Below are 27,566 nucleotides of genomic sequence, written 5' to 3' on the forward strand. Positions count from 1 at the left end.
TTATATTTTCATTTCCTTTGTAAGCTCTATTCAAAGTGTAACTTTGAAACGCATCAGGAAATTGTTGTTGCAAATCACACAAATATTCACACAAATATTCTCTTGCAAACTTTGATTCATATGCTGAACATCGATTGAAACTAACAAATAACGTAATTGTTATCTTTTGTTGTGTAAGGTTGTAAGGAATGGAAAGAAGAAAAAATAAGAACGTCGATTAAAACCAGCAAAGAACATGTGTGCGTCTGCGTGTGTGTGTGTGTGTGTGATTTGGATTTTTAACGTAGCTTTAATAATCTATCAGTCATATCGCTACGATGTCCGCAGTGCGACAGATTATAGTTATATCTAGTACTGGGGCATCATGCCGCAGACATGTAGCATGATGTCCAACCCAGTCATATTATCCTGACACCAGGCGGACCAGTCCTAACACTAACCTCTTAATGCTGAGCGTGAAGCGAGGCAGCTGTTAGTAGCATTTTGTAAGTCTTTGGTATGACTCGACCGGGGATCAGCAAAGAACGTAATTGGTAGGTTGTGATTTTTCTTGTTGAGAATCTTTATTATTCTTAAAACATCAAGTCTCAGTTTACCCACTTTCTTGATTTTCTAACCTATTTCACGAAAAGCAACAAGCAAACGTCATTAAATGTTGTTGATTGTTACAAATCGTGTGGGAGATATGTATTGGGAATTTGACAATGCTCCTGAACGTACGACTTATTGGAAAAGTATTTTACGTAACAATTGATGAATCTCCTTTAAAACTATTCTAGTGTCCAGATTATGTTTTAAAGAAAGTATATGATACTAATTTAAGATGATGCGCCAAAGCATATTCACGCCTGAATTTTCAATCAAGTGTTCGGTTCATTAGAAAGCGAAACCATACAAAAGGCATATGGTCAATTAAGTGTTTTATCGTTGCAGTTCAAAGATGAACAAGTAAGTCAAATTAGGAAAACTTTGATGTTCAAAAAAATTCACATTTACTCTGCGAATGTATGTCTGTCCATATAATCAGTAAGAATTAAGAATAAAATGTCTTCAGTTAGTTCGCTCTAAAATTGTAAGACATTTTCATGAAACTTGGTCTGTCCTTATTTCAAAATCAACAAATTTCATTTTACTCCCGTTCTCTTATTGTGTGTGTCTGAAGGTGATAAATACTGACTACCACTTGATCAATATCATAAGTAGGTAACATCTTCGGCTAGAGAGTTTATTCTGTTTCTCGGATTTTCAAATGCAACTGTTTCTGCTATAACTATGCATCACCACGGCTCCTGTTCATTCACTGGCTTCGTATGTAACTGCACGTGTTACATTTCCAATAAGTACCATGTTTCCGTTCTTTTAAATGTTTTGAACGCAACTGATCGTGCAAAAATTGTGATAATCACCATGTCCTGGAAGAAATCTTCTGCTCTTGATGAGGAGTATAATGCAGTGTATGGCTTCAGACACCATGTGCGGCCAGTGATTTCCTCCCTTTAAAAGTTTCAATTGAAATAAATAGTCGCATAATTGCGATTCGAATTCAATTGAATATATTATAATTTTCTTCCTAAGTTATGCTTTCGGTGAAAATAATATCGGTGTTTTCTCGTTGTGTATGTGACATATGTTGGGAAGTTATATTTGTAGTTGTAGATGGCTAGATGATCAACCTGTCTTGCATTTCTTTACCTTTCAGAGATCAATCTTCAGGACTTCAATCAGCCTCAGCTTTCAAAAGTTGACAACCCTATTAAGAATAAATATGCTTGATAAAGTTATATTTACAATTATACGGTGCAACATTTTGGAATTGTTATCTTCACAGAGCTGTAACAACAATAAGTCATCTTGCAGATGCGGAACGTCGATTGAAACCAAAAAAGAACATAATTGTTAGTTTTAATTTGTAAGCTTGTAAAGAATGTAAGAAAGAAAAAAAGAAGATCGACTTTAACCAACAAAGAACGTACTTGTTACATTTGTTTTGCAAGCTTTTAAGGAATGTAAAAGAAAAAAAGAACGTGGACTGAAACCAACATAGATCGTAATTGTTATTTTTTGTTTTGTAAAGTTGTATGGAATATAAAGGAGAAAAACTAAGAACGTCGAATATAACTAACAAAAAACGAAATTGTTAGTTTTGTTTTGTTGAGAATATTTATTCTTCTTAAAACTTCAGGTCTCTGTTTAACCACTTGCTTGATTTTTCAACTTATTTCTCGAAATACATCGAACAAGCGTCATTAAATCTTGTTGATGTTGCAAAATCGTGTGGGAAATATGTGTTTGGAATTAACAATGCTCCTGAACCCATGCCTTACAGGAAAGGTATTTAACGTAACAATTGATGAATCTCCTTTAAATATATCCTAATGTCCCGATTATTCCCGTTTGCAAGTTTATTCTGTTGTATAATGTCAAATTTAGGAAATCTACTCCTTATTCCATTTCTTTTTCGTTTTAATTTTAATTGATGAATGTTGGTTGTTTTATCCAGTCAGGAAACTATTTTTCCTCCACATGGGTCCAAACGAGGAAACTATCCTCAATACACCTAACGTACAAAAATGGTAATTTATGGCCGTTGCACACTTTTCTTTCTCCAAGTATACAGTTTTAAGAGGCTGTAAGTTTGGTCAGTTTTTTCCAGGAAATCATTTGTATCTTTAAAATATGGATAGTGTTTCTGCGCCAAAGTGTTTCGATTAAAATAAATCCGCTCGGCAACACGCTCAGTCTGTCTTGAACAATCTGAAACAATGTGCCACTTGTCCGAACTTCGCTTGGCATAGTCCAGTTCTAGACCCGTTTGTGACTTTTCGGATAAATATAACAATACCTTGGTATTGAATTCGGAATACAGCAGTCGAATTCCCTTGTGTTCAGAAATCTACCTAAACATACTTTACCAAGACTTCGTCTGATTTCCATTTACTATTCAAAAATATCGTCGGACTTCCATGTTTTCGGCAAGTTTCCGTCTGACTTTTATTTACCTTTTCAAGATTCAATCCGAGTCACATTTCTGTCTCACTTCAAACTGGGTTTGTAATAGGCTGATAATATTGCAAAATCATTTCATTGTAGCTCTAATTCCAAAATGTACTGATGAAAGACATTGGTGGCATTACTTTTACTAGACTTCTTGATTGCCAGAGAACTGTTTTAGCATTAATTTTGCAACTCCCTATTTTATGATTTACTCAGGTTTGAGTTCTGGATAGAAACATCAGGTGTGCTTTTGTTTCGATAGACAGAAATGCATTTCTGCACATTCTCAGGCATACAGTTCTATGAATGCTATGGCATGCAGTTTAATACATCCTCAATGACAAAATAATTGCTTTTGATTTTGGATTCACGGGGCATCTATCAAACGAGGGACATTCTGTGTGAGAAACCCCATCTCCTGATGGAAGACTTTAAGTTGTGGCGTTGGCATACAAAACATAAGTGAGCGACAATTAGGTTACAGCGAGAAACGCTAGTACAATTTAGGACCATGCACACATTCTGAACGTAAAAGTACCCTTTCATCGACTTGCAATCAAATGAAGGCCGCCAGCGTCTGTATATATATGGCTCTTAGATCTTTCTACAAGACACATGCAAGTAGAGAAATGGTGTTCATTTCTAAGGAGGTTGTGAATCAAATAAAATCCCTCCTGAATTAGTTTGTAAGCAAGACATTAATGGACGCAATTCGCACTATTGGTACAGTTTTCCTATCCTAAAGTTTGGTGTATTGCTTAGATAAAACCTGCAATCAACTTTGCCTAATGCATCTACTGCAAATATATTTGTTTCGTTTACTATAATATTCAACGCTGGCAGCAAGATCATGTATAATACTAAAGGTTTAGTAAAGAACATGCCAAATATCTGGTACACCAGGATTTCCTGAGGAAAAACTAATGATCTGAGCTCAAATCCAAATAAAGATGTTTTCATACAAAATTAATAATCTTACTTTATAATCTACAACCATATACACAATAAGCCTTCAATATGTTATTGATAAAAAAGACATTATTCAGATAGGCCCAATCTCCTACCCGCAATTAAGGAGAAACTTCAATCACACAGTAGAAATACAGTATAGATAACAGTTTGCCTTTTTAAAAAAAATGATTGTATGTTGTTTACACATATATGTATGTTTGCGTGCGTGCATGTTTGCGCATGAGGATATAGTTTATCTTTCAAACGGTGTAATTGTAGATATAACAGTATGTCGTACATTTATTCTTAATGACGTTGTAGAGTTTTGAAATTGCAGGCTGATTATAGTTCTATTTGTTGTCCTCTGAAATGTAATGAAACCCATGACAGGTTGATCATCTAAACATTTACATCTCCAATGATGACTTTCCCACATATGACATTGTGCAGGCATAAACTTTGAACTCTTGTGTGATAACGAACGAGAGAGAGAGAGAGAAAGAGAGAGAGAGAGAGAGTGCGAGGGAGAGAGAGAGAGGGAGAGAGAGAGGTCAATGATCGTTTGATACAGTAATCTGTAAATAACACAAAAACATTGTGAATAGGAACTTAGTATCATTCCTTTCAGTCTGGATTTGAAATCAGTTCAATGAAATTCGAGTCAAAGTTGGCTGGAGAAGGTCAAACGTGAAACGAGGTTTACAGACAGACATAAATGTTGAAATAAATTGAAGACATCTCTAAAAGAGTATTCTAGTGTCATAAAGTAAATGATAATAACACGTTCAGTACACTGAAATGTTCTTGTGTTAAAATAATTAAGGGCGATAGGCATCGTCATCCGGATTTAAAGATTAACCTCTGACTGAAAAATGAAGGTTATTACGCTCTTCCTACAGTTCCAATTAGAAACTCCTTATAGACAAGATAAGGATCTGTCCCACTGTAATGGAAAGCTGTTTTGCACCAACATCCATGTTTTTTTCCGGGAAGCGAGGGACACTCAGTGTGAGACATCCAAGCTTCTGATTCAAGGACTGTTCCGATTTCAGTTGTGGAGTTGGCATAAAACACAAAAGTGAGCGAAAATTAGACTAGGGCAAAAAGAGTTATTACAAATATTGGATTATGCAAACATTCTAAAACTATATAAAAAAAATTTGCATCGGCCGGGAATCGAACCCGGGCCGCCCGCGTGGCAGGCGAGCATTCTACCACTGAACCACCGATGCACATTATTCCCTTGCTTCGTAAGGGCCTATCTCCCCACCGTGTCTTTACCTTAACTGCCTAATGTCATTTACATGTCTGTGTCATCTAATTCAGTAGGCGTTGATTTATTGATTGACTGCCTATGGGGTTACAATGCATGCTGTTAGAATAAACCGACACAACACATCTCTTTATTTGATTCTGAAACGGCGTAGATTACTTGGATTGAAGCACTTTCTAAATTGGAGACAGCCACATGATTTCTCACTTGCTAGTCTCTTCAAAGGTCTTGTCTGCTTGAATTTCATCTCACATCTATCCACAAGATGCATTTTAGTAGAAAACGGTATTCGTTTTCAAGGAGGTTGTAAATAGAACAAAGTCTATCCGGAATTGGTTTTTAAGCAAAATATTGATGGACGAATTCATAATATTTGTACAGATTTCCTATCATATCTTTAACGAAAGATGAATGTGCTGCTTAGAGAGAACCTAAAACGAACCTTGCCTAATCCGCCTACTGGAATTATCTTTTTTGTTGTTGTGAAAATCAACTGTCAAATTAATGGTATGACCGTCGACTAGAATGGCAAATTTGGCTTCCATCGACATACATCAGCATGCATTCATCTTCATGCATAATGCAAGTGTCAAACGGGGACGCCGGCGAATGGAGAATGCTGTTTGATCAACGGATTGTCCAAGGGTCTATCGGCAGCAATTAATATTATGTAGATCTGAAACTCTTGATTATTATCAACAGTAAAATTCAGATGAGTTGGATTTCATTTAGAAGCATGCAAATAAATATCATTTTAATTCTAAATATGTCTTCGTCATCGGAAATCGACTTTATCTTAAAGCATGTTAGTCTAAACAAAGTCAACTAATTACTTTTCATGTGTTACCCACAACAACAATCAGCTTGATTGCATAGTTTCGGTCTTGAATTTAGAGAACCAGTCTGTGTATACAACAATGAATAATGTCATCCATAAATTACATATATTACAAAACACCCTCTTCAGAGAAAACTAAGAGAGAAAAAGAAAACACTTTATAGGAACATTAAGTTCCTTCCTATCATCTGGTCTTAAATGATGCAAAGATTATTAAAATTCATTAAATTTAGTTTGATCATGGGTCATTTGCGACAGTTTTTTCTCCTTGGAAGAAGGACTTATATGTGTATGTCTCATAGATTTGGGAGATTAGCTTTGAAGCAAACTGAATAGTAAATGATATCAAAAGACTGATATTTCGAAACAATACTATTTGTGCATGAAATGTACACAAGGAAATGAAATATGTACGTTTCATCTATGATATAATCTTTTCATGTGCAAGGATCTGAGTAACAGCAGCGCACTGATATCAAGCTGTCGATAAGGTAGCGGCTCGTATGCAGGACAAATATAAAGGCGGATAATGGCACGATTATTTCCCATGTGAGGCTCGTTGGTCTAGGGGTATGATTCTCGCTTTGGGTGCGAGAGGTCCCGGGTTCAAATCCCGGACGAGCCCACCATTTTGGAAATGAAAGTTAATACTCATTTTGTAGTATCCTGGTAAATGGTTGAAGCAATCTCTCGGGACAGCCATGAGTGAAATATTTCATTTTCAATTATTCGTGTAAATGCAATACTTTTGACGGATTCATTTCGGAAACGCTGGTGAATTGTCATTTCTCCAAAACTTGAAATAGGTTTTCATATAGTTAGTCAAGTACAATTAATTGGAAGTTAACTTCCCAGAACCCCATTTACAACTTCAGCTTCAGAGGATGTACTGAAATTCTTGAACAAATATAACTACTGTATGGACCAGTGGATTAGCATAGTTTTTCATTGCACTCTTATCTTCCTCTGAACAAAATTAACCTCCACACCCATACAGAAAAAGTTTGTTTTAGACATCCTTATCAAAATGTATGCTAATAATTATTTAACTTCTGCCAGTTTTGATTGCATAGTTTCATTCTTGAATTTAGAGAACCAGTTTATGTATACAAGAAAGACTAATCTTAACCACAATTACATATGTCAGAAAACACCATCGTCAGAGAAAACTAAGAGAAATAAAAAACACTTTATAGTGACACTAAGTTCCTTCTTATCCTATGCAATAATGATTAAAATTCATTAAAATCAGTTTTTCCTTTGGTCATTTGCGACAGCTTTTTTTGTCCTTGGAGGAAGGACTTATATTTGGGTCATTATCTTCATTATTTGGACATAATGTCGACAAGTAACTGGAGAAGAAAGCCTGGCGATGAATGTAAAAACAAAAGTAATTTGAAGTTATTCTGTCTTCTTGTTCTGAAACAAATTGAATAGTTTAATGATGACGAAAGACTAAGATTTTGAAACTTTACTAGTTGTGTATGAAATGTACTCATTCTCAAAAAGGAGCATGCCCATCAAGATATATAGACGGAATAAAGCTATCGGTCAATCGATAGATTGATATATAGATATATATTTCATCATTCCAACGAAGGAAGATACCCATCAAGAGAATCAAAATACTTGAACAGGCAATACAATAGACATATAGGCAGACAAACAGGCAGACAGGTTTACAATGGATTGAGATTGAAGCAGACATACAGTTATACATAGAGACAGACAGATAGATGCGAATGAATCTATGTACCATAATGGTCCCGCAGAATGTTCATTAAAAGTAAATAAATTAAATGCCTTTTGGTTTCCTCTGCATTCTCTTTATACAGTTTAAACAATACATCACATAAAACATGGTTTACGCATCATATGAACTATATTTTTAACTTTACAATTTTGATTTTGTTTTAACGTTAATTGCTAGGTCTGAATTAATTAGAAACATTCACCACTTACTACCATTCGATTTACACTTTTAAAAACCAGGCTTGTCGATACTCGGAAGACTGGATCTCGCCCAAAATGCTCCTTATATTTTCATTTCCTTTGTAAGCTCTATTCAAAGTGTAACTTTGAAACGCATCAGGAAATTGTTGTTGCAAATCACACAAATATTCACACAAATATTCTCTTGCAAACTTTGATTCATATGCTGAACATCGATTGAAACTAACAAATAACGTAATTGTTATCTTTTGTTGTGTAAGGTTGTAAGGAATGGAAAGAAGAAAAAATAAGAACGTCGATTAAAACCAGCAAAGAACATGTGTGCGTCTGCGTGTGTGTGTCTGTGTGTGATTTGGATTTTTAACGTAGCTTTAATAATCTATCAGTCATATCGCTACGATGTCCGCAGTGCGACAGATTATAGTTATGTCTAGTACTGGGGCATCATGCCGCAGACATGTAGCATGATGTCCAACCCAGTCATATTATCCTGACACCAGGCGGACCAGTCCTAACACTAACCTCTTAATGCTGAGCGTGAAGCGAGGCAGCTGTTAGTAGCATTTTGTAAGTCTTTGGTATGACTCGACCGGGGATCAGCAAAGAACGTAATTGGTAGGTTGTGATTTTTCTTGTTGAGAATCTTTATTCTTCTTAAAACATCAAGTCTCAGTTTACCCACTTTCTTGATTTTCTAACCTATTTCACGAAAAGCAACAAGCAAACGTCATTAAATGTTGTTGATTGTTACAAATCGTGTGGGAGATATGTATTGGGAATTTGACAATGCTCCTGAACGTACGACTTATTGGAAAAGTATTTTACGTAACAATTGATGAATCTCCTTTAAAACTATTCTAGTGTCCAGATTATGTTTTAAAGAAAGTATATGATACTAATTTAAGATGATGCGCCAAAGCATATTCACGCCTGAATTTTCAATCAAGTGTTCGGTTCATTAGAAAGCGAAACCATACAAAAGGCATATGGTCAATTAAGTGTTTTATCGTTGCAGTTCAAAGATGAACAAGTAAGTCAAATTAGGAAAACTTTGATGTTCAAAAAAATTCACATTTACTCTGCGAATGTATGTCTGTCCATATAATCAGTAAGAATTAAGAATAAAATGTCTTCAGTTAGTTCGCTCTAAAATTGTAAGACATTTTCATGAAACTTGGTCTGTCCTTATTTCAAAATCAACAAATTTCATTTTACTCCCGTTCTCTTATTGTGTGTGTCTGAAGGTGATAAATACTGACTACCACTTGATCAATATCATAAGTAGGTAACATCTTCGGCTAGAGAGTTTATTCTGTTTCTCGGATTTTCAAATGCAACTGTTTCTGCTATAACTATGCATCACCACGGCTCCTGTTCATTCACTGGCTTCGTATGTAACTGCACGTGTTACATTTCCAATAAGTACCATGTTTCCGTTCTTTTAAATGTTTTGAACGCAACTGATCGTGCAAAAATTGTGATAATCACCATGTCCTGGAAGAAATCTTCTGCTCTTGATGAGGAGTATAATGCAGTGTATGGCTTCAGACACCATGTGCGGCCAGTGATTTCCTCCCTTTAAAGGTTTCAATTGAAATAAATAGTCGCATAATTGCGATTCGAATTCAATTGAATATATTATAATTTTCTTCCTAAGTTATGCTTTCGGTGAAAATAATATCGGTGTTTTCTCGTTGTGTATGTGACATATGTTGGGAAGTTATATTTGTAGTTGTAGATGGCTAGATGATCAACCTGTCTTGCATTTCTTTACCTTTCAGAGATCAATCTTCAGGACTTCAATCAGCCTCAGCTTTCAAAAGTTGACAACCCTATTAAGAATAAATATGCTTGATAAAGTTATATTTACAATTATACGGTGCAACATTTTGGAATTGTTATCTTCACAGAGCTGTAACAACAATAAGTCATCTTGCAGATGCGGAACGTCGATTGAAACCAAAAAAGAACATAATTGTTAGTTTTAATTTGTAAGCTTGTAAAGAATGTAAGAAAGAAAAAAAGAAGATCGACTTTAACCAACAAAGAACGTACTTGTTACATTTGTTTTGCAAGCTTTTAAGGAATGTAAAAGAAAAAAAGAACGTGGACTGAAACCAACATAGATCGTAATTGTTATTTTTTGTTTTGTAAAGTTGTATGGAATATAAAGGAGAAAAACTAAGAACGTCGAATATAACTAACAAAAAACGAAATTGTTAGTTTTGTTTTGTTGAGAATATTTATTCTTCTTAAAACTTCAGGTCTCTGTTTAACCACTTGCTTGATTTTTCAACTTATTTCTCGAAATACATCGAACAAGCGTCATTAAATCTTGTTGATGTTGCAAAATCGTGTGGGAAATATGTGTTTGGAATTAACAATGCTCCTGAACCCATGCTTTACAGGAAAGGTATTTAACGTAACAATTGATGAATCTCCTTTAAATATATCCTAATGTCCCGATTATTCCCGTTTGCAAGTTTATTCTGTTGTATAATGTCAAATTTAGGAAATCTACTCCTTATTCCATTTCTTTTTCGTTTTAATTTTAATTGATGAATGTTGGTTGTTTTATCCAGTCAGGAAACTATTTTTCCTCCACATGGGTCCAAACGAGGAAACTATCCTCAATACACCTAACGTACAAAAATGGTAATTTATGGCCGTTGCACACTTTTCTTTCTCCAAGTATACAGTTTTAAGAGGCTGTAAGTTTGGTCAGTTTTTTCCAGGAAATCATTTGTATCTTTAAAATATGGATAGTGTTTCTGCGCCAAAGTGTTTCGATTAAAATAAATCCGCTCGGCAACACGCTCAGTCTGTCTTGAACAATCTGAAACAATGTGCCACTTGTCCGAACTTCGCTTGGCATAGTCCAGTTCTAGACCCGTTTGTGACTTTTCGGATAAATATAACAATACCTTGGTATTGAATTCGGAATACAGCAGTCGAATTCCCTTGTGTTCAGAAATCTACCTAAACATACTTTACCAAGACTTCGTCTGATTTCCATTTACTATTCAAAAATATCGTCGGACTTCCATGTTTTCGGCAAGTTTCCGTCTGACTTTTATTTACCTTTTCAAGATTCAATCCGAGTCACATTTCTGTCTCACTTCAAACTGGGTTTGTAATAGGCTGATAATATTGCAAAATCATTTCATTGTAGCTCTAATTCCAAAATGTACTGATGAAAGACATTGGTGGCATTACTTTTACTAGACTTCTTGATTGCCAGAGAACTGTTTTAGCATTAATTTTGCAACTCCCTATTTTATGATTTACTCAGGTTTGAGTTCTGGATAGAAACATCAGGTGTGCTTTTGTTTCGATAGACAGAAATGCATTTCTGCACATTCTCAGGCATACAGTTCTATGAATGCTATGGCATGCAGTTTAATACATCCTCAATGACAAAATAATTGCTTTTGATTTTGGATTCACGGGGCATCTATCAAACGAGGGACATTCTGTGTGAGAAACCCCATCTCCTGATGGAAGACTTTAAGTTGTGGCGTTGGCATACAAAACATAAGTGAGCGACAATTAGGTTACAGCGAGAAACGCTAGTACAATTTAGGACCATGCACACATTCTGAACGTAAAAGTACCCTTTCATCGACTTGCAATCAAATGAAGGCCGCCAGCGTCTGTATATATATGGCTCTTAGATCTTTCTACAAGACACATGCAAGTAGAGAAATGGTGTTCATTTCTAAGGAGGTTGTGAATCAAATAAAATCCCTCCTGAATTAGTTTGTAAGCAAGACATTAATGGACGCAATTCGCACTATTGGTACAGTTTTCCTATCCTAAAGTTTGGTGTATTGCTTAGATAAAACCTGCAATCAACTTTGCCTAATGCATCTACTGCAAATATATTTGTTTCGTTTACTATAATATTCAACGCTGGCAGCAAGATCATGTATAATACTAAAGGTTTAGTAAAGAACATGCCAAATATCTGGTACACCAGGATTTCCTGAGGAAAAACTAATGATCTGAGCTCAAATCCAAATAAAGATGTTTTCATACAAAATTAATAATCTTACTTTATAATCTACAACCATATACACAATAAGCCTTCAATATGTTATTGATAAAAAAGACATTATTCAGATAGGCCCAATCTCCTACCCGCAATTAAGGAGAAACTTCAATCACACAGTAGAAATACAGTATAGATAACAGTTTGCCTTTTTAAAAAAAATGATTGTATGTTGTTTACACATATATGTATGTTTGCGTGCGTGCATGTTTGCGCATGAGGATATAGTTTATCTTTCAAACGGTGTAATTGTAGATATAACAGTATGTCGTACATTTATTCTTAATGACGTTGTAGAGTTTTGAAATTGCAGGCTGATTATAGTTCTATTTGTTGTCCTCTGAAATGTAATGAAACCCATGACAGGTTGATCATCTAAACATTTACATCTCCAATGATGACTTTCCTACATATGACATTGTGCAGGCATAAACTTTGAACTCTTGTGTGATAACGAACGAGAGAGAGAGAGAGAAAGAGAGAGAGAGAGAGAGTGCGAGGGAGAGAGAGAGAGGGAGAGAGAGAGGTCAATGATCGTTTGATACAGTAATCTGTAAATAACACAAAAACATTGTGAATAGGAACTTAGTATCATTCCTTTCAGTCTGGATTTGAAATCAGTTCAATGAAATTCGAGTCAAAGTTGGCTGGAGAAGGTCAAACGTGAAACGAGGTTTACAGACAGACATAAATGTTGAAATAAATTGAAGACATCTCTAAAAGAGTATTCTAGTGTCATAAAGTAAATGATAATAACACGTTCAGTACACTGAAATGTTCTTGTGTTAAAATAATTAAGGGCGATAGGCATCGTCATCCGGATTTAAAGATTAACCTCTGACTGAAAAATGAAGGTTATTACGCTCTTCCTACAGTTCCAATTAGAAACTCCTTATAGACAAGATAAGGATCTGTCCCACTGTAATGGAAAGCTGTTTTGCACCAACATCCATGTTTTTTTCCGGGAAGCGAGGGACACTCAGTGTGAGACATCCAAGCTTCTGATTCAAGGACTGTTCCGATTTCAGTTGTGGAGTTGGCATAAAACACAAAAGTGAGCGAAAATTAGACTAGGGCAAAAAGAGTTATTACAAATATTGGATTATGCAAACATTCTAAAACTATATAAAAAAAATTTGCATCGGCCGGGAATCGAACCCGGGCCGCCCGCGTGGCAGGCGAGCATTTTACCACATTATTCCCTTGCTTCGTAAGGGCCTATCTCCCCACCGTGTCTTTACCTTAACTGCCAAATGTCATTTACATGTCTGTGTCATCTAATTCAGTAGGCGTTGATTTATTGATTGACTGCCTATGGGGTTACAATGCATGCTGTTAGAATAAACCGACACAACACATCTCTTTATTTGATTCTGAAACGGCGTAGATTACTTGGATTGAAGCACTTTCTAAATTGGAGACAGCCACATGATTTCTCACTTGCTAGTCTCTTCAAAGGTCTTGTCTGCTTGAATTTCATCTCACATCTATCCACAAGATGCATTTTAGTAGAAAACGGTATTCGTTTTCAAGGAGGTTGTAAATAGAACAAAGTCTATCCGGAATTGGTTTTTAAGCAAAATATTGATGGACGAATTCATAATATTTGTACAGATTTCCTATCATATCTTTAACGAAAGATGAATGTGCTGCTTAGAGAGAACCTAAAACGAACCTTGCCTAATCCGCCTACTGGAATTATCTTTTTTGTTGTTGTGAAAATCAACTGTCAAATTAATGGTATGACCGTCGACTAGAATGGCAAATTTGGCTTCCATCGACATACATCAGCATGCATTCATCTTCATGCATAATGCAAGTGTCAAACGGGGACGCCGGCGAATGGAGAATGCTGTTTGATCAACGGATTGTCCAAGGGTCTATCGGCAGCAATTAATATTATGTAGATCTGAAACTCTTGATTATTATCAACAGTAAAATTCAGATGAGTTGGATTTCATTTAGAAGCATGCAAATAAATATCATTTTAATTCTAAATATGTCTTCGTCATCGGAAATCGACTTTATCTTAAAGCATGTTAGTCTAAACAAAGTCAACTAATTACTTTTCATGTGTTACCCACAACAACAATCAGCTTGATTGCATAGTTTCGGTCTTGAATTTAGAGAACCAGTCTGTGTATACAACAATGAATAATGTCATCCATAAATTACATATATTACAAAACACCCTCTTCAGAGAAAACTAAGAGAGAAAAAGAAAACACTTTATAGGAACATTAAGTTCCTTCCTATCATCTGGTCTTAAATGATGGAAAGATTATTAAAATTCATTAAATTTAGTTTGATCATGGGTCATTTGCGACAGTTTTTTCTCCTTGGAAGAAGGACTTATATGTGTATGTCTCATAGATTTGGGAGATTAGCTTTGAAGCAAACTGAATAGTAAATGATATCAAAAGACTGATATTTCGAAACAATACTATTTGTGCATGAAATGTACACAAGGAAATGAAATATGTACGTTTCATCTATGATATAATCTTTTCATGTGCAAGGATCTGAGTAACAGCAGCGCACTGATATCAAGCTGTCGATAAGGTAGCGGCTCGTATGCAGGACAAATATAAAGGCGGATAATGGCACGATTATTTCCCATGTGAGGCTCGTTGGTCTAGGGGTATGATTCTCGCTTTGGGTGCGAGAGGTCCCGGGTTCAAATCCCGGACGAGCCCACCATTTTGGAAATGAAAGTTAATACTCATTTTGTAGTATCCTGGTAAATGGTTGAAGCAATCTCTCGGGACAGCCATGAGTGAAATATTTCATTTTCAATTATTCGTGTAAATGCAATACTTTTGACGGATTCATTTCGGAAACGCTGGTGAATTGTCATTTCTCCAAAACTTGAAATAGGTTTTCATATAGTTAGTCAAGTACAATTAATTGGAAGTTAACTTCCCAGAACCCCATTTACAACTTCAGCTTCAGAGGATGTACTGAAATTCTTGAACAAATATAACTACTGTATGGACCAGTGGATTAGCATAGTTTTTCATTGCACTCTTATCTTCCTCTGAACAAAATTAACCTCCACACCCATACAGAAAAAGTTTGTTTTAGACATCCTTATCAAAATGTATGCTAATAATTATTTAACTTCTGCCAGTTTTGATTGCATAGTTTCATTCTTGAATTTAGAGAACCAGTTTATGTATACAAGAAAGACTAATCTTAACCACAATTACATATGTCAGAAAACACCATCGTCAGAGAAAACTAAGAGAAATAAAAAACACTTTATAGTGACACTAAGTTCCTTCTTATCCTATGCAATAATGATTAAAATTCATTAAAATCAGTTTTTCCTTTGGTCATTTGCGACAGCTTTTTTGTCCTTGGAGGAAGGACTTATATTTGGGTCATTATCTTCATTATTTGGACATAATGTCGACAAGTAACTGGAGAAGAAAGCCTGGCGATGAATGTAAAAACAAAAGTAATTTGAAGTTATTCTGTCTTCTTGTTCTGAAGCAAATTGAATAGTTTAATGATGACGAAAGACTAAGATTTTGAAACTTTACTAGTTGTGTATGAAATGTACTCATTCTCAAAAAGGAGCATGCCCATCAAGATATATAGACGGAATAAAGCTATCGGTCAATCGATAGATTGATATATAGATATATATTTCATCATTCCAACGAAGGAAGATACCCATCAAGAGAATCAAAATACTTGAACAGGCAATACAATAGACATATAGGCAGACAAACAGGCAGACAGGTTTACAATGGATTGAGATTGAAGCAGACATACAGTTATACATAGAGACAGACAGATAGATGCGAATGAATCTATGTACCATAATGGTCCCGCAGAATGTTCATTAAAAGTAAATAAATTAAATGCCTTTTGGTTTCCTCTGCATTCTCTTTATACAGTTTAAACAATACATCACATAAAACATGGTTTACGCATCATATGAACTATATTTTTAACTTTACAATTTTGATTTTGTTTTAACGTTAATTGCTAGGTCTGAATTAATTAGAAACATTCACCACTTACTACCATTCGATTTACACTTTTAAAAACCAGGCTTGTCGATACTCGGAAGACTGGATCTCGCCCAAAATGCTCCTTATATTTTCATTTCCTTTGTAAGCTCTATTCAAAGTGTAACTTTGAAACGCATCAGGAAATTGTTGTTGCAAATCACACAAATATTCACACAAATATTCTCTTGCAAACTTTGATTCATATGCTGAACATCGATTGAAACTAACAAATAACGTAATTGTTATCTTTTGTTGTGTAAGGTTGTAAGGAATGGAAAGAAGAAAAAATAAGAACGTCGATTAAAACCAGCAAAGAACATGTGTGCGTCTGCGTGTGTGTGTGTGTGTGTGTGTGTGTGTGATTTGGATTTTTAACGTAGCTTTAATAATCTATCAGTCATATCGCTACGATGTCCGCAGTGCGACAGATTATAGTTATGTCTAGTACTGGGGCATCATGCCGCAGACATGTAGCATGATGTCCAACCCAGTCATATTATCCTGACACCAGGCGGACCAGTCCTAACACTAACCTCTTAATGCTGAGCGTGAAGCGAGGCAGCTGTTAGTAGCATTTTGTAAGTCTTTGGTATGACTCGACCGGGGATCAGCAAAGAACGTAATTGGTAGGTTGTGATTTTTCTTGTTGAGAATCTTTATTCTTCTTAAAACATCAAGTCTCAGTTTACCCACTTTCTTGATTTTCTAACCTATTTCACGAAAAGCAACAAGCAAACGTCATTAAATGTTGTTGATTGTTACAAATCGTGTGGGAGATATGTATTGGGAATTTGACAATGCTCCTGAACGTACGACTTATTGGAAAAGTATTTTACGTAACAATTGATGAATCTCCTTTAAAACTATTCTAGTGTCCAGATTATGTTTTAAAGAAAGTATATGATACTAATTTAAGATGATGCGCCAAAGCATATTCACGCCTGAATTTTCAATCAAGTGTTCGGTTCATTAGAAAGCGAAACCATACAAAAGGCATATGGTCAATTAAGTGTTTTATCGTTGCAGTTCAAAGATGAACAAGTAAGTCAAATTAGGAAAACTTTGATGTTCAAAAAAATTCACATTTACTCTGCGAATGTATGTCTGTCCATATAATCAGTAAGAATTAAGAATAAAATGTCTTCAGTTAGTTCGCTCTAAAATTGTAAGACATTTTCATGAAACTTGGTCTGTCCTTATTTCAAAATCAACAAATTTCATTTTACTCCCGTTCTCTTATTGTGTGTGTCTGAAGGTGATAAATACTGACTACCACTTGATCAATATCATAAGTAGGTAACATCTTCGGCTAGAGAGTTTATTCTGTTTCTCGGATTTTCAAATGCAACTGTTTCTGCTATAACTATGCATCACCACGGCTCCTGTTCATTCACTGGCTTTGTATGTAACTGCACGTGTTACATTTCCAATAAGTACCATGTTTCCGTTCTTTTAAATGTTTTGAACGCAACTGATCGTGCAAAAATTGTGATAATCACCATGTCCTGGAAGAAGTCTTCTGCTCTTGATGAGGAGTATAATGCAGTGTATGGCTTCAGACACCATGTGCGGCCAGTGATTTCCTCCCTTTAAAGGTTTCAATTGAAATAAATAGTCGCATAATTGCGATTCGAATTCAATTGAATATATTATAATTTTCTTCCTAAGTTATGCTTTCGGTGAAAATAATATCGGTGTTTTCTCGTTGTGTATGTGACATATGTTGGGAAGTTATATGTGTAGTTGTAGATGGCTAGATGATCAACCTGTCTTGCATTTCTTTACCTTTCAGAGATCAATCTTCAGGACTTCAATCAGCCTCAGCTTTCAAAAGTTGACAACCCTATTAAGAATAAATATGCTTGATAAAGTTATATTTACAATTATACGGTGCAACATTTTGGAATTGTTATCTTCACAGAGCTGTAACAACAATAAGTCATCTTGCAGATGCGGAACGTCGATTGAAACCAAAAAAGAACATAATTGTTAGTTTTAATTTGTAAGCTTGTAAAGAATGTAAGAAAGAAAAAAAGAAGATCGACTTTAACCAACAAAGAACGTACTTGTTACATTTGTTTTGCAAGCTTTTAAGGAATGTAAAAGAAAAAAAGAACGTGGACTGAAACCAACATAGATCGTAATTGTTATTTTTTGTTTTGTAAAGTTGTATGGAATATAAAGGAGAAAAACTAAGAACGTCGAATATAACTAACAAAAAACGAAATTGTTAGTTTTGTTTTGTTGAGAATATTTATTCTTCTTAAAACTTCAGGTCTCTGTTTAACCACTTGCTTGATTTTTCAACTTATTTCTCGAAATACATCGAACAAGCGTCATTAAATCTTGTTGATGTTGCAAAATCGTGTGGGAAATATGTGTTTGGAATTAACAATGCTCCTGAACCCATGCCTTACAGGAAAGGTATTTAACGTAACAATTGATGAATCTCCTTTAAATATATCCTAATGTCCCGATTATTCCCGTTTGCAAGTTTATTCTGTTGTATAATGTCAAATTTAGGAAATCTACTCCTTATTCCATTTCTTTTTCGTTTTAATTTTAATTGATGAATGTTGGTTGTTTTATCCAGTCAGGAAACTATTTTTCCTCCACATGGGTCCAAACGAGGAAACTATCCTCAATACACCTAACGTACAAAAATGGTAATTTATGGCCGTTGCACACTTTTCTTTCTCCAAGTATACAGTTTTAAGAGGCTGTAAGTTTGGTCAGTTTTTTCCAGGAAATCATTTGTATCTTTAAAATATGGATAGTGTTTCTGCGCCAAAGTGTTTCGATTAAAATAAATCCGCTCGGCAACACGCTCAGTCTGTCTTGAACAATCTGAAACAATGTGCCACTTGTCCGAACTTCGCTTGGCATAGTCCAGTTCTAGACCCGTTTGTGACTTTTCGGATAAATATAACAATACCTTGGTATTGAATTCGGAATACAGCAGTCGAATTCTCTTGTGTTCAGAAATCTACCTAAACATACTTTACCAAGACTTCGTCTGATTTCCATTTACTATTCAAAAATATCGTCGGACTTCCATGTTTTCGGCAAGTTTCCGTCTGACTTTTATTTACCTTTTCAAGATTCAATCCGAGTCACATTTCTGTCTCACTTCAAACTGGGTTTGTAATAGGCTGATAATATTGCAAAATCATTTCGTTGTAGCTCTAATTCCAAAATGTACTGATGAAAGACATTGGTGGCATTACTTTTACTAGACTTCTTGATTGCCAGAGAACTGTTTTAGCATTAATTTTGCAACTCCCTATTTTATGATTTACTCAGGTTTGAGTTCTGGATAGAAACATCAGGTGTGCTTTTGTTTCGATAGACAGAAATGCATTTCTGCACATTCTCAGGCATACAGTTCTATGAATGCTATGGCATGCAGTTTAATACATCCTCAATGACAAAATAATTGCTTTTGATTTTGGATTCACGGGGCATCTATCAAACGAGGGACATTCTGTGTGAGAAACCCCATCTCCTGATGGAAGACTTTAAGTTGTGGCGTTGGCATACAAAACATAAGTGAGCGACAATTAGGTTACAGCGAAAAACGCTAGTACAATTTAGGACCATGCACACATTCTGAACGTAAAAGTACCCTTTCATCGACTTGCAATCAAATGAAGGCCGCCAGCGTCTGTATATATATGGCTCTTAGATCTTTCTACATGACACATGCAAGTAGAGAAATGGTGTTCATTTCTAAGGAGGTTGTGAATCAAATAAAATCCGTCCTGAATTAGTTTGTAAGCAAGACATTAATGGACGCAATTCGCACTATTGGTACAGTTTTCCTATCCTAAAGTTTGGTGTATTGCTTAGATAAAACCTGCAATCAACTTTGCCTAATGCATCTACTGCAAATATATTTGTTTCGTTTACTATAATATTCAACGCTGGCAGCAAGATCATGTATAATACTAAAGGTTTAGTAAACAACATGCCAAATATCTGGTACACCAGGATTTCCTGAGGAAAAACTAATGATCTGATCTGAAATCCAAATAAAGATGTTTTCATACAAAATTAATAATCTTACTTTATAATCTACAACCATATACACAATAAGCCTTCAATATGTTATTGATAAAAAAGACATTATTCAGATAGGCCCAATCTCCTACCCGCAATTAAGGAGAAACTTCAATCACACAGTAGAAATACAGTATAGATAACAGTTTGCCTTTTAAAAAAAATGATTGTATGTTGTTTACACATATATGTATGTTTGCGTGCGTGCATGTTTGCGCATGAGGATATAGTTTATCTTTCAAACGGTGTAATTGTAGATATAACAGTATGTCGTACATTTATTCTTAATGACGTTGTAGAGTTTTGAAATTGCAGGCTGATTATAGTTCTATTTGTTGTCCTCTGAAATGTAATGAAACCCATGACAGGTTGATCATCTAAACATTTACATCTCCAATGATGACTTTCCTACATATGACATTGTGCAGGCATAAACTTTGAACTCTTGTGTGATAACGAACGAGAGAGAGAGAGAGAGAGAGAGAGAGTGCGAGGGAGAGAGAGGGAGAGAGAGAGAGGGAGAGAGAGAGGTCAATGATCGTTTGATACAGTAATCTGTAAATAACACAAAAACATTGTGAATAGGAACTTAGTATCATTCCTTTCAGTCTGGATTTGAAATCAGTTCAATGAAATTCGAGTCAAAGTTGGCTGGAGAAGGTCAAACGTGAAACGAGGTTTACAGACAGACATAAATGTTGAAATAAATTGAAGACATCTCTAAAAGAGTATTCTAGTGTCATAAAGTAAATGATAATAACACGTTCAGTACACTGAAATGTTCTTGTGTTAAAATAATTAAGGGCGATAGGCATCGTCATCCGGATTTAAAGATTAACCTCTGACTGAAAAATGAAGGTTATTACGCTCTTCCTACAGTTCCAATTAGAAACTCCTTATAGACAAGATAAGGATCTGTCCCACTGTAATGGAAAGCTGTTTTGCACCAACATCCATGTTTTTTTCCGGGAAGCGAGGGACACTCAGTGTGAGACATCCAAGCTTCTGATTCAAGGACTGTTCCGATTTCAGTTGTGGAGTTGGCATAAAACACAAAAGTGAGCGAAAATTAGACTAGGGCAAAAAGAGTTATTACAAATATTGGATTATGCAAACATTCTAAAACTATATAAAAAAAATTTGCATCGGCCGGGAATCGAACCCGGGCCGCCCGCGTGGCAGGCGAGCATTCTACCACTGAACCACCGATGCACATTATTCCCTTGCTTCGTAAGGGCCTATCTCCCCACCGTGTCTTTACCTTAACTGCCTAATGTCATTTACATGTCTGTGTCATCTAATTCAGTAGGCGTTGATTTATTGATTGACTGCCAATGGGGTTACAATGCATGCTGTTAGAATAAACCGACACAACACATCTCTTTATTTGATTCTGAAACGGCGTAGATTACTTGGATTGAAGCACTTTCTAAATTGGAGACAGCCACATGATTTCTCACTTGCTAGTCTCTTCAAAGGTCTTGTCTGCTTGAATTTCATCTCACATCTATCCACAAGATGCATTTTAGTAGAAAACGGTATTCGTTTTCAAGGAGGTTGTAAATAGAACAAAGTCTATCCGGAATTGGTTTTTAAGCAAAATATTGATGGACGAATTCATAATATTTGTACAGATTTCCTATCATATCTTTAACGAAAGATGAATGTGCTGCTTAGAGAGAACCTAAAACGAACCTTGCCTAATCCGCCTACTGGAATTATCTTTTTTGTTGTTGTGAAAATCAACTGTCAAATTAATGGTATGACCGTCGACTAGAATGGCAAATTTGGCTTCCATCGACATACATCAGCATGCATTCATCTTTATGCATAATGCAAGTGTCAAACGGGGACGCCGGCGAATGGAGAATGCTGTTTGATCAACGGATTGTCCAAGGGTCTATCGGCAGCAATTAATATTATGTAGATCTGAAACTCTTGATTATTATCAACAGTAAAATTCAGATGAGTTGGATTTCATTTAGAAGCATGCAAATAAATATCATTTTAATTCTAAATATGTCTTCGTCATCGGAAATCGACTTTATCTTAAAGCATGTTAGTCTAAACAAAGTCAACTAATTACTTTTCATGTGTTACCCACAACAACAATCAGCTTGATTGCATAGTTTCGGTCTTGAATTTAGAGAACCAGTCTGTGTATACAACAATGAATAATGTCATCCATAAATTACATATATTACAAAACACCCTCTTCAGAGAAAACTAAGAGAGAAAAAGAAAACACTTTATAGGAACATTAAGTTCCTTCCTATCATCTGGTCTTAAATGATGCAAAGATTATTAAAATTCATTAAATTTAGTTTGATCATGGGTCATTTGCGACAGTTTTTTCTCCTTGGAAGAAGGACTTATATGTGTATGTCTCATAGATTTGGGAGATTAGCTTTGAAGCAAACTGAATAGTAAATGATATCAAAAGACTGATATTTCGAAACAATACTATTTGTGCATGAAATGTACACAAGGAAATGAAATATGTACGTTTCATCTATGATATAATCTTTTCATGTGCAAGGATCTGAGTAACAGCAGCGCACTGATATCAAGCTGTCGATAAGGTAGCGGCTCGTATGCAGGACAAATATAAAGGCGGATAATGGCACGATTATTTCCCATGTGAGGCTCGTTGGTCTAGGGGTATGATTCTCGCTTTGGGTGCGAGAGGTCCCGGGTTCAAATCCCGGACGAGCCCACCATTTTGGAAATGAAAGTTAATACTCATTTTGTACAATCCTGGTAAATGGTTGAAGCAATCTCTCGGGACAGCCATGAGTGAAATATTTCATTTTCAATTATTCGTGTAAATGCAATACTTTTGACGGATTCATTTCGGAAACGCTGGTGAATTGTCATTTCTCCAAAACTTGAAATAGGTTTTCATATAGTTAGTCAAGTACAATTAATTGGAAGTTAACTTCCCAGAACCCCATTTACAACTTCAGCTTCAGAGGATGTACTGAAATTCTTGAACAAATATAACTACTGTATGGACCAGTGGATTAGCATAGTTTTTCATTGCACTCTTATCTTCCTCTGAACAAAGTTAACCTCCACACCCATACAGAAAAAGTTTGTTTTAGACATCCTTATCAAAATGTATGCTAATAATTATTTAACTTCTGCCAGTTTTGATTGCATAGTTTCATTCTTGAATTTAGAGAACCAGTTTATGTATACAAGAAAGACTAATCTTAACCACAATTACATATGTCAGAAAACACCATCGTCAGAGAAAACTAAGAGAAATAAAAAACACTTTATAGTGACACTAAGTTCCTTCTTATCCTATGCAATAATGATTAAAATTCATTAAAATCAGTTTTTCCTTTGGTCATTTGCGACAGCTTTTTTTGTCCTTGGAGGAAGGACTTATATTTGGGTCATTATCTTCATTATTTGGACATAATGTCGACAAGTAACTGGAGAAGAAAGCCTGGCGATGAATGTAAAAACAAAAGTAATTTGAAGTTATTCTGTCTTCTTGTTCTGAAGCAAATTGAATAGTTTAATGATGACGAAAGACTAAGATTTTGAAACTTTACTAGTTGTGTATGAAATGTACTCATTCTCAAAAAGGAGCATGCCCATCAAGATATATAGACGGAATAAAGCTATCGGTCAATCGATAGATTGATATATAGATATATATTTCATCATTCCAACGAAGGAAGATACCCATCAAGAGAATCAAAATACTTGAACAGGCAATACAATAGACATATAGGCAGACAAACAGGCAGACAGGTTTACAATGGATTGAGATTGAAGCAGACATACAGTTATACATAGAGACAGACAGATAGATGCGAATGAATCTATGTACCATAATGGTCCCGCAGAATGTTCATTAAAAGTAAATAAATTAAATGCCTTTTGGTTTCCTCTGCATTCTCTTTATACAGTTTAAACAATACATCACATAAAACATGGTTTACGCATCATATGAACTATATTTTTAACTTTACAATTTTGATTTTGTTTTAACGTTAATTGCTAGGTCTGAATTAATTAGAAACATTCACCACTTACTACCATTCGATTTACACTTTTAAAAACCAGGCTTGTCGATACTCGGAAGACTGGATCTCGCCCAAAATGCTCCTTATATTTTCATTTCCTTTGTAAGCTCTATTCAAAGTGTAACTTTGAAACGCATCAGGAAATTGTTGTTGCAAATCACACAAATATTCACACAAATATTCTCTTGCAAACTTTGATTCATATGCTGAACATCGATTGAAACTAACAAATAACGTAATTGTTATCTTTTGTTGTGTAAGGTTGTAAGGAATGGAAAGAAGAAAAAATAAGAACGTCGATTAAAACCAGCAAAGAACATGTGTGCGTCTGCGTGTGTGTGTGTGTGTGTGTGTGTGTGTGTGATTTGGATTTTTAACGTAGCTTTAATAATCTATCAGTCATATCGCTACGATGTCCGCAGTGCGACAGATTATAGTTATGTCTAGTACTGGGGCATCATGCCGCAGACATGTAGCATGATGTCCAACCCAGTCATATTATCCTGACACCAGGCGGACCAGTCCTAACACTAACCTCTTAATGCTGAGCGTGAAGCGAGGCAGCTGTTAGTAGCATTTTGTAAGTCTTTGGTATGACTCGACCGGGGATCAGCAAAGAACGTAATTGGTAGGTTGTGATTTTTCTTGTTGAGAATCTTTATTCTTCTTAAAACATCAAGTCTCAGTTTACCCACTTTCTTGATTTTCTAACCTATTTCACGAAAAGCAACAAGCAAACGTCATTAAATGTTGTTGATTGTTACAAATCGTGTGGGAGATATGTATTGGGAATTTGACAATGCTCCTGAACGTACGACTTATTGGAAAAGTATTTTACGTAACAATTGATGAATCTCCTTTAAAACTATTCTAGTGTCCAGATTATGTTTTAAAGAAAGTATATGATACTAATTTAAGATGATGCGCCAAAGCATATTCACGCCTGAATTTTCAATCAAGTGTTCGGTTCATTAGAAAGCGAAACCATACAAAAGGCATATGGTCAATTAAGTGTTTTATCGTTGCAGTTCAAAGATGAACAAGTAAGTCAAATTAGGAAAACTTTGATGTTCAAAAAAATTCACATTTACTCTGCGAATGTATGTCTGTCCATATAATCAGTAAGAATTAAGAATAAAATGTCTTCAGTTAGTTCGCTCTAAAATTGTAAGACATTTTCATGAAACTTGGTCTGTCCTTATTTCAAAATCAACAAATTTCATTTTACTCCCGTTCTCTTATTGTGTGTGTCTGAAGGTGATAAATACTGACTACCACTTGATCAATATCATAAGTAGGTAACATCTTCGGCTAGAGAGTTTATTCTGTTTCTCGGATTTTCAAATGCAACTGTTTCTGCTATAACTATGCATCACCACGGCTCCTGTTCATTCACTGGCTTTGTATGTAACTGCACGTGTTACATTTCCAATAAGTACCATGTTTCCGTTCTTTTAAATGTTTTGAACGCAACTGATCGTGCAAAAATTGTGATAATCACCATGTCCTGGAAGAAGTCTTCTGCTCTTGATGAGGAGTATAATGCAGTGTATGGCTTCAGACACCATGTGCGGCCAGTGATTTCCTCCCTTTAAAGGTTTCAATTGAAATAAATAGTCGCATAATTGCGATTCGAATTCAATTGAATATATTATAATTTTCTTCCTAAGTTATGCTTTCGGTGAAAATAATATCGGTGTTTTCTCGTTGTGTATGTGACATATGTTGGGAAGTTATATTTGTAGTTGTAGATGGCTAGATGATCAACCTGTCTTGCATTTCTTTACCTTTCAGAGATCAATCTTCAGGACTTCAATCAGCCTCAGCTTTCAAAAGTTGACAACCCTATTAAGAATAAATATGCTTGATAAAGTTATATTTACAATTATACGGTGCAACATTTTGGAATTGTTATCTTCACAGAGCTGTAACAACAATAAGTCATCTTGCAGATGCGGAACGTCGATTGAAACCAAAAAAGAACATAATTGTTAGTTTTAATTTGTAAGCTTGTAAAGAATGTAAGAAAGAAAAAAAGAAGATCGACTTTAACCAACAAAGAACGTACTTGTTACATTTGTTTTGCAAGCTTTTAAGGAATGTAAAAGAAAAAAAGAACGTGGACTGAAACCAACATAGATCGTAATTGTTATTTTTTGTTTTGTAAAGTTGTATGGAATATAAAGGAGAAAAACTAAGAACGTCGAATATAACTAACAAAAAACGAAATTGTTAGTTTTGTTTTGTTGAGAATATTTATTCTTCTTAAAACTTCAGGTCTCTGTTTAACCACTTGCTTGATTTTTCAACTTATTTCTCGAAATACATCGAACAAGCGTCATTAAATCTTGTTGATGTTGCAAAATCGTGTGGGAAATATGTGTTTGGAATTAACAATGCTCCTGAACCCATGCCTTACAGGAAAGGTATTTAACGTAACAATTGATGAATCTCCTTTAAATATATCCTAATGTCCCGATTATTCCCGTTTGCAAGTTTATTCTGTTGTATAATGTCAAATTTAGGAAATCTACTCCTTATTCCATTTCTTTTTCGTTTTAATTTTAATTGATGAATGTTGGTTGTTTTATCCAGTCAGGAAACTATTTTTCCTCCACATGGGTCCAAACGAGGAAACTATCCTCAATACACCTAACGTACAAAAATGGTAATTTATGGCCGTTGCACACTTTTCTTTCTCCAAGTATACAGTTTTAAGAGGCTGTAAGTTTGGTCAGTTTTTTCCAGGAAATAATTTGTATCTTTAAAATATGGATAGTGTTTCTGCGCCAAAGTGTTTCGATTAAAATAAATCCGCTCGGCAACACGCTCAGTCTGTCTTGAACAATCTGAAACAATGTGCCACTTGTCCGAACTTCGCTTGGCATAGTCCAGTTCTAGACCCGTTTGTGACTTTTCGGATAAATATAACAATACCTTGGTATTGAATTCGGAATACAGCAGTCGAATTCCCTTGTGTTCAGAAATCTACCTAAACATACTTTACCAAGACTTCGTCTGATTTCCATTTACTATTCAAAAATATCGTCTGACTTCCATGTTTTCGGCAAGTTTCCGTCTGACTTTTATTTACCTTTTCAAGATTCAATCCGAGTCACATTTCTGTCTCACTTCAAACTGGGTTTGTAATAGGCTGATAATATTGCAAAATCATTTCATTGTAGCTCTAATTCCAAAATGTACTGATGAAAGACATTGGTGGCATTACTTTTACTAGACTTCTTGATTGCCAGAGAACTGTTTTAGCATTAATTTTGCAACTCCCTATTTTATGATTTACTCAGGTTTGAGTTCTGGATAGAAACATCAGGTGTGCTTTTGTTTCGATAGACAGAAATGCATTTCTGCACATTCTCAGGCA

General features: G+C 35.2%; 5 non-coding genes across 5 annotated transcripts; 3 read left to right on the forward strand and 2 right to left on the reverse strand.

Moving 5' to 3' along the window:
* Positions 1–5,106: 5,106 nt before the first annotated feature.
* Trnag-gcc (transfer RNA glycine (anticodon GCC)) lies at positions 5,107–5,177 on the reverse strand. The gene has a single exon. It is a non-coding gene; the product is annotated as a tRNA-Gly (tRNA).
* A 1,432-nt stretch (positions 5,178–6,609) lies between these two features.
* On the forward strand, positions 6,610–6,681 carry Trnap-ugg (transfer RNA proline (anticodon UGG)). Its single transcript has one exon. It is a non-coding gene; the product is annotated as a tRNA-Pro (tRNA).
* An 8,003-nt stretch (positions 6,682–14,684) lies between these two features.
* Positions 14,685–14,756, forward strand: Trnap-ugg (transfer RNA proline (anticodon UGG)). The gene has a single exon. It is a non-coding gene; the product is annotated as a tRNA-Pro (tRNA).
* A 6,526-nt stretch (positions 14,757–21,282) lies between these two features.
* Trnag-gcc (transfer RNA glycine (anticodon GCC)) lies at positions 21,283–21,353 on the reverse strand. Its single transcript has one exon. It is a non-coding gene; the product is annotated as a tRNA-Gly (tRNA).
* A 1,432-nt stretch (positions 21,354–22,785) lies between these two features.
* Positions 22,786–22,857, forward strand: Trnap-ugg (transfer RNA proline (anticodon UGG)). Its single transcript has one exon. It is a non-coding gene; the product is annotated as a tRNA-Pro (tRNA).
* The last annotated feature ends 4,709 nt before the right edge of the window (positions 22,858–27,566 follow it).

The sequence above is a fragment of the Sinohyriopsis cumingii genome, chromosome 13 (genome assembly GCF_028554795.1).
Source record: "Sinohyriopsis cumingii isolate HCF-2022 chromosome 13, ASM2855479v2, whole genome shotgun sequence".
NCBI lineage: Eukaryota > Metazoa > Mollusca > Bivalvia > Unionida > Unionidae > Sinohyriopsis > Sinohyriopsis cumingii.